General features: G+C 48.8%; 1 protein-coding gene across 2 annotated transcripts in view; it reads left to right on the plus strand.

Annotated features, from left to right (window-relative positions):
• Nucleotides 1-15,342, plus strand: part of LOC142578710 (uncharacterized) — a 345,059-nt gene that overhangs the window by 183,507 nt on the left and 146,210 nt on the right. The window lies entirely within an intron of this gene.

A 15,342-nucleotide genomic window follows, 5' to 3' on the forward strand; every position in this document is an offset into this window, starting at 1 on the left:
CGCGTATCCGGATATTCCTAGCCTAGCCGTGCTTATTTCTTATTTTCCATTTTCTTCCCCCCACCCCTCCTATCACATGAACCAAACTTTTCTCCCCGGTCCTTGAGGCTCGAAGAATTCATCACGAGCGCATTCTCTTTCTATTTAATCCAAGTGCCTCCGTTCGAGTTGAATCGATCCTGTCTCTGTATCACTCTGCACTGGGAGCTCGTCTGCAAAGCGGCTTACCAGCGACCTTCTTATAAAAGGAGAAGGGAGGCGGGTGTCTTGTCTCCATCCCCTTTTGATGAAAAGGGAGAAAGTGTACGTCTCACTCGCGAACTTTTGAATATAAGAACCTGTTTGCTAGATGTTGTCGTTAATGGCAGCAACGTATAGGCGGCCCAAGTGGCCTCGTTTGCTTTGAAGCAGAGTGAGTCGAAGTCATTAGCATAACTGTCCCGCAACTTTAAGTTCGCAAGATATCGTACTGAATGCTGCCTTGCCTAAGCGTCTGGGCCTTGCTTAGCTAGCTGCAGACACCTAAGTTAGTGTACGTACATGTGGCAGACGCTCGTACGTTTCACTCTGAAAATTATATGCGATCCTGATCTGGCATAATTAACGAAGGATTACGGTAATCCAGTAGAATGCGAGGTCGGGTTAGTTGGTTCATGCTTGGAATGCGGTTCTGGCGCAAGAAAAAGCAAAAGCGGAAAGAAGAATGGACAGAAATAGCGGCAAATTGTAACTGGGTTGCAAGCCCGCGCTCAAAACCCGACTTCAATACGATATGGAAAGTTTTAAGGGTCATGAAGAACCTGAAGAACCTCGCTTTACATACCAGATTTTATGGTTGTCTTCCTTTTTTTCGTGGAGATTGGCGGGCCAGCAATTTGTTTTTCTTATTTGCGTGCTTGCTCTCGCTTATTGGCAACCCCGTGTAATGATTGCTCTTGGGACATTTTTGTGCACGCTCGATCGTTCTCAATGCCGTGCTCCGTGCGTGCTGTACTATAACGAACTTTCCCTTCATGGCCGCCGCTTGAAAAGTGATTAGGGTGCAGGCCGTATCTCTGGCCAGCCGTGAGCATGCCGCCGGCTAACGTTGTTACTTCTTCCTGGCGTCCCTTCCTGCCCCAAAGTATCGATATTGCGTGAATTGACAAATGACGTTGACGGAGACAAGTTTTCCTCTGAAGAGGTTTTTCCGCTTACGACGAGCTTTTGCTCACTCTGCAACAACCTCGCGACCGTGTTTCTAAAGAATATACAAGGGCGGATTAGCTCCCTCAGCCTGCATTGTCGGGCTTCCTTCTTTACGGAGTGCGTGTTCCTGACGAAAGAAGAATATAAGAGAAGCAAGGTCTAGCGCAAGCGATGGGCTTGACATGACGCCAACCTCCCTGGCATTTCCTCAAGGCCGTCGGGAAACCAAGACGGACAGAAAGAAGGGTAAAGAACGACGTTTTCGTACGCGTAGCGTCGTCTGCAACGAAAGTACACGAAGGAAAAAGAAGAGACCGAGGGGGGGAAAAGGGTGGAGCGGGAGGGTGCTTCCTCCTGTGGCTGCCGACGTTGGAGCCGTTAATGCAGCGTTGGACATCAATGCGCCTGCCAGGCAAGCCAGCGCCGGTGGTCGGTTGGGAGGCCCTTATCGCGAGGGCTGGGTAGGAAGAAGGGAGTGAAAGGGGATGCTGGCGAAGGAAGAAATATAGTATAAAGGGAAGAAAAAAACAACATTGATGTCGGGACGGCGACGACGACGGGTTCCGAGCGTTATCAATGGAGACCGCGGAAGTCGGGTGGCCGCAGAGAAGAGGCAGTAGCCGCAGTGTGCACAACGCCCACTGTCCATCCTACCCTTCTGCTCTTACCTCCCTACTTTTCCGTCTCCGCTCTAGACGGCGGTCACCCTTTCTCAGCTTCCTCGTCGTCATCATCGGCTCCTCCGTTGGTCCGCTGCGATATACGCGCAAGTTGACGGCTGAACGACGATGCGAAAGTTGTTGGCGCCGTGCCCCGCGTGTCTGGTCTTGGCGCATCGCACCCAACCCACCTGAAGGGAGCGTTGCCAGGAAGGAAGCCCCTGCTGTTGCCTGCGTTTTGCTTCAAATGAAGATGATGAAACCGAAGGGTGCTTTGTGCTGTTGACAAACGCATTTCTGTTCGTGCCGGCATGTGTGTGTTTGTTGACAAGGCGTTGCAGCTTTTATGAAGTTCGGATGGCGACGGCCATATTGAGTCGGCTTTTCAATAGAGAGCTTTTCTTCGTTCTATGCTATCTTTTTTTTTTACACTGTCCTCTCAGGCTGTCTCGTCCTGCAGACGCGGCGCCGCTCCGGTGAGCTGACGATGTTCGCAGTCTCTGAAACAGTGCATGGCCCTGAAGGAACACCCGTCGTAATGTTCGCGCACTTCGATGAACTATAGGAGCGCACAAAACGACATCAGTGAACGCGTCGTTGTTGTCGTTTCATTCTAGAAGAGTTAATTATGAGGTTGTTACATGCCAAAACCACGATCTGATTATGAGGCACGCCATAGTGCGGGACTCCGGATTAATTTTGACCGGCGTGCGTTAAACATGTGCTGTGGGGCACGTCGGTACTGTCCATGCTGCAGCTGTACAGAGCACTGATTCTGGGCTTTTTACGGTAGGGCTTGCTGGTTTTTTGGCGAACACATGCAAAACAAATATTTGCACCCTCGAAAGCTTGCAAGGCCAGGCTCTACAGACTTGTCTTGGACTAACGCGATGCGCCTCGACTCATGCAACAATCATGATTGCTGGAGACTACTTGATTCCAACATATATATACATCACATTGTACAACCTCAGAGCACACATTCGACATCTCTGTCGCCTACCCAGTCACTATATTGCTGCTTTGCTGGCGAAAGACCTCAAGCCACATTTTCCAAACATGTTGCGACATATCAAGGCTGTCTTCCGTCGGGTTTTACACCAGCAGCAAGACCACTGTTATCCCCGTGGTGTCTACGACAGCCAAAAGTACAGCTCACAATTCCGGGAATTACGATGAAGACATGGCCGTCATTCCACAGTGGTTCTAAGACAGTTGACATTGTCATTACTGAACGAGGCATATAGGCAAAGAACGCACATTTTCACCGAAGGATCTGTCTGAGCCAGCAGCTCCACAGGCGCTGTCATCATACCGGCCTTGCAAGTCACAATGAAGTTGAAGATCTCCCACATAACGGCCACTACGACAACAGAACTTGTCGCCCCACGTGCCGCTTTTGATTACATCACGCAAGCACAACCTCGAAAGTGGGTCGCTTTTTGTGACTCCAAAGCAGCCCTTCAGAGTCTGCAGGCAGCCGGGACAGCGTGGCGTCGTCGGCGATGACCTTGCTGATGATGCCGCCCGGGTCAGCCCATAAAAATACCCTGACACTTCCTGTGCCCTCATCTGCGAGGGGCCTTCGTTCGCTTGCTTTAACCAAGACTGAAACTTCGTCTCCGATTTTCTCGAACTGTCTGTCCACCGGCTAGTTCCTACGCTGAAGCTGCGGATTCCATCGCAGTTCTCCCCCCATGATGCAACTTCGCTGTGCCGCCTCTGGTTAGGAGTGGCTCTTATGAAAGCCTATCCATTCCTTATTCCAACAGACCATGCAACTGTGAAGAGTCGATCGAGCACGTGTTGTGTTTTTGTGCTCTTTATGACATCGAACGCCACGCTCTTCGGAATGTGTTAAACCGATTAGACAGCGGGCCATTTTCAGAGACAAAGATTCTTAAACCATGGCCCCATGCGTCGCAGGCTTACAAAGCGACGCAGGCTTTGCTATGATTAATGAAATCGACTGGCCTCAGTGACCGATTGTACGCGCGAAGTAATGGACAACTGCACACTGAGAGTACCTTATTTCCTCCGTCTCCTTCCTTTCTTTTCACCCCTTAAACCCCTTCCCCGTCCAGGGTAACAAACCGCACGTGCGTCTGGTTGACCTTTCTACCTTCTTTCTTTTCCTCCTCCTCCTCGTCCAATGTAGAAATGGCACGTATTGAAAGGAACTCAATTTTCTCCGTTTACGTATATTTGCGCTTGTATTTTTAACCATTTATTTGATTTTTCTCAGAGTTGCCAATGTACCTAGTCTTTATCCAATGGGTGAAGTGTTTAACTATTATTTGACTGAAGCGTCCATTTCCTTTGTAGCCGCCTTCTTGTGTGGTAGAGGTTATTTTGAGCGTTGTTGTTGAGTTGGAGTACTTTTAGAAGTCTGTAAATGCGGTCATAAAAGCTCGAAACCACTCAAGCAGCTTCAAAGCGTCCTAACGGCAATTCGAGTGACTCGTTTGTATTCGGCCCTCTGTGAGGAAAGCCCTAGCTGTCTACAGCATATCTCGAATATCCAAGCAAACTTACAAATGCAATAGTTGAACATATCCCCAAACATATTGCCGCCAATATGGAAGAATACACTTTGGGTACTCTGAAAGATCATGTTATAAAATTTCAGGCATCTGCTTTCTTATGAAAGCGTGTCCATTATATCGGACATAACTATACCGTGAGCCTCAAGAGGTCAGCAAAATTGTTCTCCATTTGCGAAAGCGAATGCGTCTGCGAATAAGCTCGTGCATCCTAGGAGGCCGTAAGCTCTTCACGTTTCTATCTCATCGCTCGTCGGCCCGCACAGCTATGAAGGCACTTTTGTCTTTCTTGATGGCGACTGGCCTGGGTGAACACCTTTGACTCGCTCAGGCCGTCCGCGTGCGTGCGCGTGCTCACCACGGCTTTCCTCCCCTTCCCCCCTCTCTCTCTATCTTTCGATTCCTTCTTTCCCGTCTCCCAGAACAGGCCAGCCAACCAGATGCATTTCTGGTTAATATCCGTGCCTTTTCTCTTTATTTCCTCCTCCTATCTTCAGTCCAAATTGAAGATCAAAATAACGGTCTTCATTTAGCACATAGCGTCCTAGCAAATTTCGCAAAGCGATAGTTACTGCCGTGCTAATGCTGTGAGGGGGCGGCCCGAATAACTTTTCCAATAACACGACTTGATGCGCGCAGAAACAGTGAAAGTGCATCGGAAGCCGAGTCCTGGAGGTGTATTCTATAAGTGACCGCCTAGTGGACATATCCATTTCGTCTGCTGCTGAAGTTCTGATTGGCTGGGCTGGGGTACAGGTCAGAACGAGACAGGCGCTCCCAGCCAATCAGCACTTAAGTAGCAAACGAAATGGACATGTTCACAATGTGGACACTTACAGAATACGTTCCCTGTAACAGCGAGACATCGTTTGGCGTTAGCGTGCCTCTTTCTCTGTCTCTGTTTCTGTATGTATGTGCTTGTCACACACAAACAAACACGACGACGTCTGCGCGTTCTAGGGAATCGCGGGGCTTCTGTGGTGGGTTCCTGGCGGGCCTAATATTCGCCAGCCAAGCCACCCTTGTGGGCAGTCATCAATCAGCTTCGTGTGGGAGTGAGGCGTGTAGCCGTGGTGGCGGCTCGCGAGGCACAGCGGCTTCCGGTCGCCACGTCTCGTCTCGTTTGCCGCAACAGTTTTAAGTTGGTGAGCTATGGCCGACTATGCCGCAGTTCGATATCGAGAAAAGGGGCGTGTGGCCTCGCCAACCAAGCGTTGGAGCCCGGCCTCTTTGACGTATTGCACGTTCGCTGTACGAGTCGTCGTTATAGCTTTGTATCGAGTTACTTTCGTGCCGTCCCACTGCCCTTTTTTTTTTCGTTGACGTTTTCTTCAATTCTCTTCCGTCGTGCAATGAAATATTTTCTCGGTCGTTAAGTTTGCTTCTTCATATTGCACCTTGCCCAAGTATCGCCGACAGTGGCCGTTGTTCAAAATGTGGTTGAAAACCATCGGCGTAGCGCAGTGCGCTTGCACGAGATACTGCAACGGGAGCCCTGCTGTCGTGTCTCGTCTAATAAAATTCCTGGAATTCTTTAGCGTTCGCCGTTTTCAAAGTTTTTTTCTGCCATGATATTTATACAATGCCCTGCAAAAAAAAAAAGAAAAAAAAAGAAAAAATCCTTCTCCATTCCGCCCTCTGAAAGCGGACGTACAGCGAAGCTGGCGCGTTACAGTACCTCCACCCTAACTGACGTTAAACGACGTTACACAAGCGCGGGGGTAGGTTACTCGCGCACGTGTGCGTGTGTGCAGAAGTGCAGCATGCATCCCCATTATTCTAGGCCGTATGCCAAGCACAAGTGCCTTATTATACTAAATTGATGTTTAAAAGTAAAATGCGCCAAAAAATGCGTAAAGTACGACTTACACACAAGCTGCAGACATAATAGCTTCGGATTGTTATTCCAATGCACGAGAAAACATAAATCTGTTATGTGGAAACTGAAAGACAAAACCCTTTTTAACCTGCCGTTTGAGGTCTGTCTGAGTGGCCATGACCGCTAGGTGGTGGTACCATTAGCACATCGTACATCATCATTATTGTAGGCCCTCCGCCTAGCGCAAGGGCGTTATTGGACTAACTGAATTTCTCAAAGTAATATATGTGAGAAAATTCGTAAATACGACTTATACAAAGCCTGCAGACATGATATCATCGGATTGTAATTCGAATATGCGAGAAAACATTATTCTGTTACGCGGAAACTCGAACACAATTGCTTTTTCCAGCGGCCATTATTTTTGTGTGAGCACGCCGCGAAATATCCCCATCCCCACCGACTAGCGGCTAACAGCTTCGCTGTAAAGCTCGCTTCACAGCCTCTACGAAAAGTAACTCACCGTTAGCTCCACAGAGATAACGAACAATGCGAATGGCCTTCTTCACTTTTCGTTCTGTGAAATGAACACGATGAGAACATGTCAGTCTCTCACCCAGTACCACACCTAGATAGCAGTGAGTCGACACTAGTAGAATGGCTGTTGTAGAAGAACAATCTGAAAATTACTCGGTCTCTTTAAAGTAAATGTTAGTGTGGCCATCTTGGTCGGGGACATAGCCATTCCTCGTTGTGTAAGAACTTGATTCACACAGTCCAATATGTCTTGTAGCGTTTCCTGTATATCTACGTTTGGCAGCGGAATTCCATATGCTTGTATCATCTGAATGTATTAAACATTTGCTGTTTGATGGAAAGTGGTACGGAAGTTATGCCATAACTGCAGTAAGGAGCGTTGGTTTAGTACACAAGACACGTTGGAAAAATACAGATATGCACACATGTATTCTGCGCTAATAAATCTTCACCTTCGCGTTTTTCATCCTGGAACTTGGTGAAAAGCTATTGCAAAGACTGTCACATCGATATTCTTCAACGGCAACCAACTCTATGCTGTTTCTGAAGCAGTTGTTCAACTTTATCTGCCAAAGAACGGAAGCAAGACGGTGGTACATCAGGGCTGACAGCAAATCAGAAGCTAAAATGTTCGCACTTCGCCCTCATCGAAAGGCTACCACGGCGGCCGCATTTCAATGGGGCGAAACGAGAAAATGACCGTGTACCGTGCATTAAGTGCGCAGTAAAGAACCCATGATGGTCGAAATTACTCAGGAGCCCGCCACTACGGGGTGCCTCATAATCGTATCGTAGTTTTTTTCACGCAAAACCACATAATTTATTTTTTAGGTTAAAAATAATTATGACTGCACGAGCATGCAGTTTTTACGGAGAAATAGTTCACAGCGTTGCATAAGCCGTGGAAGGTTCATCAGTGCAGGGCCATAAATTGTATTTCAGTGAGTGCCCAGCCAGATCGGATTAAATGGGGATGAGACGACCGACGGATACACCAAAAAGGCTCTGAACGAAGGAGATCGTTGGGCTACCCCTCTGTCTAAGTGGGATATCCGGATCAACACAAGGCAAGCGTCTAGCCACCGTTCAGTGGGCAAGAGGTTCGACGGCGATTAGGCGAAACAAGCGCTGCTGTGTGAAAATGACCAAGACAGAGGATTCAGCAAAGCAGCTCAGCCGCGGCACGTACAGACGTTTATTCACGATTCGACTGGAAGGGGTTTACGCAGATAATTCTCTGTACAGGGTACGCCGCTTGACTTTTGAGTGCTGCTGTGGCCATTGTTACGTCTCGCCCTCCGTTTAAGCCAATTAAATGTGGTTCGTGACTGACGCGTTGCATATTTGGGACTGACATATTTGGGAGCGGAGAGCGCGCATAGAGGCACCTTAACTCCAAGCTGCCGACTTCAGCTGTGAACATCACTTGCAGCGCGTACATAGACAGAGCGACCGAAAGAACGACCAATACACGCGCTGACTTCCAAGTGATCTTTATTTTGAGTAACAAGTATATATACCAAGACACCAAGGCAAAAGCGCCCCCTCCAAAGGACGAAGCCAGCACGAGTACGCATTCAAAATTCAACGGAACCGTCGCCGCCTCCTTAAGACGAACGAGCGCGCGTGTGCGACCTCAGAAAAGCAAGTTATTTATCTGTTAATGCAGTTGACGGCTTGCTAACCGAGTCACTTTCAGCGATCGCCGCTGCTTCAATGATAAGTCTAGTGTTTTCTTCGGATGCATAGCTAAGATACTGGTCTTTTCAAAGAGCGGAATACAGCCGCTTGCACAGCTTTGCGTTAGCACTAATCCTGTTGCTAAGGAACGTAGTGCTTGGAATATCAATCCCAGGAAAAAGTATACGGATTGTTCGAATGGTGTAGCTTGCAAAGTACCCCTGAAATGCGGTCGGTCTTATATAGGGTAGACAGGTAGATGTCTTAAAATCATATTGCAAGAACATAGCAATAAAGTGGGCGAAGGGCGGGAAGGGTTTCTAGGTGTCCATTGCGCACAATGCGGCTGTATCGCGGTCTTTGAAAAGGACAGTATCTTAGCAAGGCATCCTAATGAAAACACTAGACTGTTAAAGACAAAAGTAGGAAGTTGGGAGAAGCGCTCCTTTACAATAGAAAAATCAATTGGACCGTGGTGGTCAAGTCATCTGCAGCAAAATGCGAACACAATTAAAAGATATTTTAGCGTGCACAGCGTAGATCAGCGTTTGACGTGTATTCCTTAATAGTTATGTATGAAAAGACGAACTTGTGCTCTTTACTGTGAGCGCAACTAGAACGGAGGCGTGCGTTTCGACCTACAATCCATTTAGTACGGGTAAGACTATTGCACCAATCGTAGAGGACTACAAAATGTATATATTATTCGGTTACGGTGTGAACAGACGTCAACTCTTCGTTGCGGGATTAACTTTGTTAGTTTTAGTGCTATTTCTGCATTCATTAATTTACTTTAGTATTATCGTTTATTAGCTTACTTATTGCTCTTTAACTTGGAAATGACATCATCTAGCTACCCCAGTCTCTCCACAGAGGTCTGTGTATAACAGAACGAATGTATTCCGCGCGCGCATCTCGCAACGTTTGTGAGCAAAATTTTGGCCAGACAAGCAAAGTAGCACCAAAGGGGATCCTAATTGCACTCGAACATTCAAGTTGGAAAGCGTCGTCCTTAACGGTTTCGGCTGAGCATTGGCTGTTGGGACAGAGAGCGACGTGCGTTGCTTTGTAAGTGGGCGGGCAAAATCCTTTCATGAGGCTTGTATAACCGGCCAAGAAAAACATAACGAGCCCCACCCGCGACACTGCGTGTGTCATCGTTTCTTTTCATCTCAGCTCGCACTCTCAGCCGCGAGCAACGCAACAAGAGGGCGCTGTAGCCCGTGTCGGGGCAGAGTGCAAGCAAATGTCGTCGTAGCGGCGCTTGTTTAATGAACTCGACACGAACGTGTCGGTCTTTGCTGGCTCGGAGGAAAACGCGTGGTGCGGGGTCACTTGTTCTAGCGCCCTCTCTATCCTCGACCGCTGGCTCCTCGGCCGCCTCCGCCACCGCGTCGGTTTCTGCTTGCTGGCAGACGAGCTATCGTATTAGAGACGCAGCGCTCTTGGGTTCTTTCTCGCAAGGAACGCCGTGTCTATAGAGAAAGGAGCTCGTTTGCATGTTGATCAGGTCGTGAGGGGCGTGTGGGGGAAAGGGGAAGAGAGTGTTTCTGGTGCCCCCTCGACGCTGACGCCACGGTCGTGCGTCAGCTTGCGGCCCTGTATCCGGCGCTCACATGCCACGAGTGCTCGTTAGCGTTTCTCCCTCTTTCCCTCCGCTTCCGCCTCGAGAGGTTGTCGTGGACACAGCCAAATTATGTCGAATCCAACGCTACCCTCGTACTGGCCTGCCCACCAGCCACGAGATTCCCTCAATTCCTATCTTTCTTACGAAGTGAAGCGTGTGAGGGAAGCAACTCGCGCACTCGTTTCGGTCTCTTAACTAAGGACAGCGATGAGGGAGACGGCGGGAGCGGCTGTTGTGCAGGCCGGATTTGAATTTTCTAACCTCGTTATTGCCGCTCGCCTGAAGAATAACTGCGCGGAGCGTGACGTTATTTATGGCCCCGGGTTCGAAAACAAGTTTGATGGTGAGCGGCGCCTGGTGTTTAGAAACTCGCGCACACGTCGCGTTTTCGAGGACTGCTTCAACTTGTCGTTTCACCCGACCGCGTGGTACGTGGGTCTTGGGTAACACGCGACCCTGTGCAGCCCAAGTGCCCGGCTTGTGTCGATGAAGTCTGCCAGATTATGCGGAGTACTGCGGCTTCCTAAAATTACGTGCTACGAGGATACCATTTTCATTGTAAACAGCGCGAGAACGGAACTCAGATTAAAGGAACACACGACACAGCGTCCGTGACGTGTTGGTCACACGCGCACGCACGCACGCACGCACGCACGCACGCACGCACGCACGCACGCACGCACGCACGCACGCACGCACGCACGCACGCACGCGCACGCACGCACGCACGCGCACGCACGCACGCACGCACGCACGCACGCACACACACACGCACACACACGCACACACACGCACACACACGCACACACGCACACACACACACGCACGCACGCACGCACGCTCGCTCGCTCGCTCGCTCCTCTCTCACTTCATACTACAGACACACATAGACGTGCGCGCACATATCTGCACCTGAAGTACGCGCTCGCCAAGTTTACTTTTTGAACACATCCACCCGGCGTTTAACTCGATGGTTCAAATTTAATTTGCCAAGTGCGCTGCGGTCTCGTTGGCTGCTCATGGCCGCTGCTTCGTTGGCCTGCTATCGGCCACCCACGCTCCTTAGCATTTAGATGACTTCTCGGGGAAAATCAGTTCGCCCGAAGAACGCGAGCGAAGAAAGCCGACAGCGTAACCAGCGTTGCGGCCCGCACGGTCTCTCTCTCTGATTACGGAATATCCCGGCCTTTCGTGAAGTAACGAAGCTCATGGCAACAGAAAAAAAGTCGAACGTTGTCAGGGTATATAATCGCTCTTACGAACATGTTTCGCGAATCACGAGCTCGGCGTTCTGAACAGTCATGAATTTATTAATTCTTGTAGGAAAAGTTAAAGCATTACCCTAGCTTGCACTGTGTTCACCACACTTTTCAGTTAACGCAACGATGCCTTTCTCAAAAAGAAAAAGAAAATGCTAACGAAGATGCCAAAAACTACTTCAAAAATACGATCGAATTGCTTATAGCTGATCGCGAGTGGAACGTCATATTGAGATCAATGTGCGTTGTCGATGGGTCACGTTGTATTGAAGAAGTGCGTTTAGTAATTTATATATATATATATATATATATATATATATATATATATATATATATATATATATATATATATATATATATATATGCAGGTAAGAGACGGCGAACCTTTTGGAAGACGTGTTTACTTAACGTTTTCGGCCGGTGGACCAGCCTTCGTCAGAGTACAATAACACATTGAACATACATTATAGAGCGTTGGATCACGTTGTGTTTACCGACTCTTTCGTAGCCTGTTTTGCGCATCGCTTACCGCGATGGTGGTATATTTTTTTCTGGATCGCAGTGGACCCTTTTTAATGCTGTGACAGCAGTGATTCCAAAGGCTTCGGGAAACAAAAAGGGGTGCAGGTTCCACGAAAGGGCGCTAAGACGCACCAACAGTAAACGAAACAGGGTTTTAATTAATTTAATTCATTTAATTTAATTTGCGCTCTGCCAATGACAAAAAAAAAACACTTACGAATTAAAAACTTCATCAATTAAAACCCTGTTTCGTTTACTGTTGGTGCGTCTTGGCGTCCTTTCGTGGAACCTGTACCCCTTTTTGTTTTCCGAAGCCTTTGGAATCACTGCTGTCACAGCATTAAAAAGGGTCCACTGCGATCCAGAAAAGAATATACCACCATCGCGGTAAGCGATGCGCAAAACAGGCTACGAAAGAGTCGGTAAATACAACGTGATCCAACGCTTTATAATGTCTGTTCATTGCGTGCGAAATTTTTTTTTTCTCTTTGATTGTCTCTCGCCACAAATTAATGTTAGCTAACGCAATTGTTCTGTGCCTGTTCTTACAACCAGCTCCATCGCGCGAACTGCTTTGTGAATTATGCCCTTAAGGATGAATGCTTGGTTTTTCTCCGTAAGAATCGCTTCTTATTGGCGGGTCGAATTCGCTAATTGTATGTCCGCTATCGGGGTCTGCCGACGCCCGTTCTTACGAACCGCTCTGACGTATGAGCTACGTACTTTGCAAATTCCAACGCTTGCTGCGGCGACAGTGTACTTGCGAATCGCTGCAACGGGGCTGCAACGCCGCATGGCCACACGTCGCCGAGATGCCCCCAGAGTGTAAGCATCGCCCGATGTTTCAGGAGAAAGCTTGACCTCCTCCTTTCACCACCTCGCATTACTGACTCGCTGCTATATTGTGCGTTGCCGGGGAACACGGTATGGCTGCTCTTGTTCGCCGGTTTTTAATTAAACCCCAGTGAAAGATGGCTTTTTTCTCGCGAACGTGATATGGGAAAACTTCTGGAATGTACGCAGTGTGTCCCGGAAAATAAGAACGACGAAAGCTTCTTGGCCGGTGCAGCTAATATATGCCCTCGCGGAGCCGTGCGGGAGGTCCAAGGCTGAAATTATTCGACGTTCTTTACATGCTTTGCACCGTTTCTTTTTTCTTCGTGACTCTTTTCGCCATATTGGAGTGCGGCCTTGGCGAGCGGGACATCATGGCTGCGTGCTTTAGTTGAACGAGGTGGGACGGTGTGTCCGACTCAACGCTGCTGTTTTCTTCTACGCCTTTGGTGTCAAGATTGTGCTGTGATGGCGACATTTCTGTCGCTGTGTTTCATCCGTTCCGTCTACTTAGCCCTATCAACTACCCGATTCTCCTCCACCCTTTGTTTTTTCTTTTTGGCGTTAGCGTTTTCCTAAATGGTATCACGCAGCCCTTTCTTAGGCTTCCCTGATTACGAATTGCCATCAGAGCCAACTATCATCGCCTTTTTGCCTATGTTTAGCTCGTCCCTTATACTTGACTTGAACGGCAATACGTATTCACCGTGCTGAGACTCCTCCGAGATCTTTTCCTTCCCACAACAGTCTGTTGTAGTAACCTTGTTCAGGGCATAGCTTGCGTCCATTCTTAGCACGTGGGTGGCAATAAGCGTGCGCGAGGCTAAAGCTCCCGCATGCCAGCGCGCCTCGGCTAGCCTTTGACGCGTCGCGCACAGCGCTTTGCCGAGCCACCCGGAAGCGAGACATGCGAGCCCAAGTTCGCTGCGGTGGCTTCGGTCGTCACTCGTCCATTCAATTAGCCGTGCCTTCCAGGCCACACCGCGAGAGAGCAAATGCAGCTCGGGCTGCGAGAGCGGGATCTCCACCTGGTGCGAATCCCTGGGCAACCGAGCCATATGGAGGCGTGTGCACCTTCTCTGCACGATTAATGGCTGGGCACCGCTGCTGCCAACCGGCCGTATCGCTAGGCTTTCGGCGGTCAGCGACACGCCTCTTTCACGCCCTAGAAGAAAGATTTCTCGTTTCCTTGTTCTTCCATTGGTCGTTCGTTCTCGCGGAGTCATGCCTCACGCGGACTTTGTGCTGATTAATTGCATTGCGGCTCTTTGCCGGCCGCCAAAACTTTTATGCGCCGTGTTTTTCTTGTGCGCTTCTGCTGGTCTGTTTCATCGGCGTTTATCGCCTTGCTCGCGCGTTGATGATTTTGCGCAGCTGAAACGTGACCGGTGTGTCGTTATTGTTGTGGGCCCGTTATCACGATCGCGCCCATACCAATGGCACAATTGCAGTCGGTGTTGCTATTTTAACAAGAGTTGTGGCGTCGAGTTGTTTACGCTGCACACGCTGTCAACTCGAGGTGAAGTTGAGCGGCTGGCGTTCTCCTCTTTCTACAATCATCGTCATTTCGATTATGCTGCCGTTTCACGGCGATAATCCCGCTTTGATTTTTGGAGGAGGAGGAGGAACTTTGTTATTGCAGAAACTGTTGCGCGGTTTATTCCTGGGTGGTTCCCTCTGACAGGGCTCCACTGGCGATCGCGGCTCGCCGGGCCTGGGCCACTTCTCAATGCTATTCAATTTTGCGCATTGCTAAGGCGCCTTAACAGCGACAGGGATAGTAAGAGAGAAGGTTATTTCCAATGTGGATGGGGACGTGCCTTGGTGTAGATGTGCATGCTTACTTGCTCTCGTATTAGTAAACAAAAAATTATGCATTTTAGGTACCTTGTTACGCTCGATAATTTCGCACTAAATATTGCGTCGAGTTCGTTTCGCTTTACTTTGATCGTTTTCCGCTAACACTAGCCAGCTATACCCTTCCCTGCACGTTTCTACAGTAAACTCTCAGTTGTGCGAACGTCGGTTTATCGAATATTTCAGAATAACGAACTTTTTAAAAATCCCCGGCAGTTTTCTTATAGATTCTATGCAAAACTGTTTCACTTAAACGAATTTCGGAACAGTCAATATTTCAGTTTAACGAACTCGCTCAGAGGACCAAAGCTTGCACTGCACTGCACTGCAGGCACAACCGATGCCCGCCTTCATCAAACCGCCGCTCCAGCGGCAATGTAACGTCGCTGGCGCTATAGCGCCCTTGGGGCAAAGCGGCGGCGCGGGAAACGAACGGCAACGAGGCATGACCTCCGAGATCACGCGCACGAAACGAGCACGCATGTAATTTCGGAGGCCATGAACAAAGTAAGATCACTGGTGCTTACAACGCCGCCAGAGTAAAGCGGCGATCTGTCACACCACAAACCACTTGGTGTGTTTTTTTCCGACGAGCTAGTCGTGGCATGGTCGTCGTCTCTTTCTTTCCAGTCTCGTCGGTGGCCCACGTGGTGTGTTTTTCATTGATATATACAAATTCCATTTCACACATTTCTAACACTATCGCTGTCATGTCTTTTGTTCCATGAATTGCACTTCAAACTTCTGACTCTGTATGCCATGTCTTATGTTGGTCTAGTGAATATTCAGTTTAGTGAACTTTCAGTTAAGTGAACTA

Source organism: Dermacentor variabilis, chromosome 4 (genome assembly GCF_050947875.1).
Source record: "Dermacentor variabilis isolate Ectoservices chromosome 4, ASM5094787v1, whole genome shotgun sequence".
Classification (NCBI taxonomy): Eukaryota; Metazoa; Arthropoda; class Arachnida; order Ixodida; family Ixodidae; genus Dermacentor; species Dermacentor variabilis.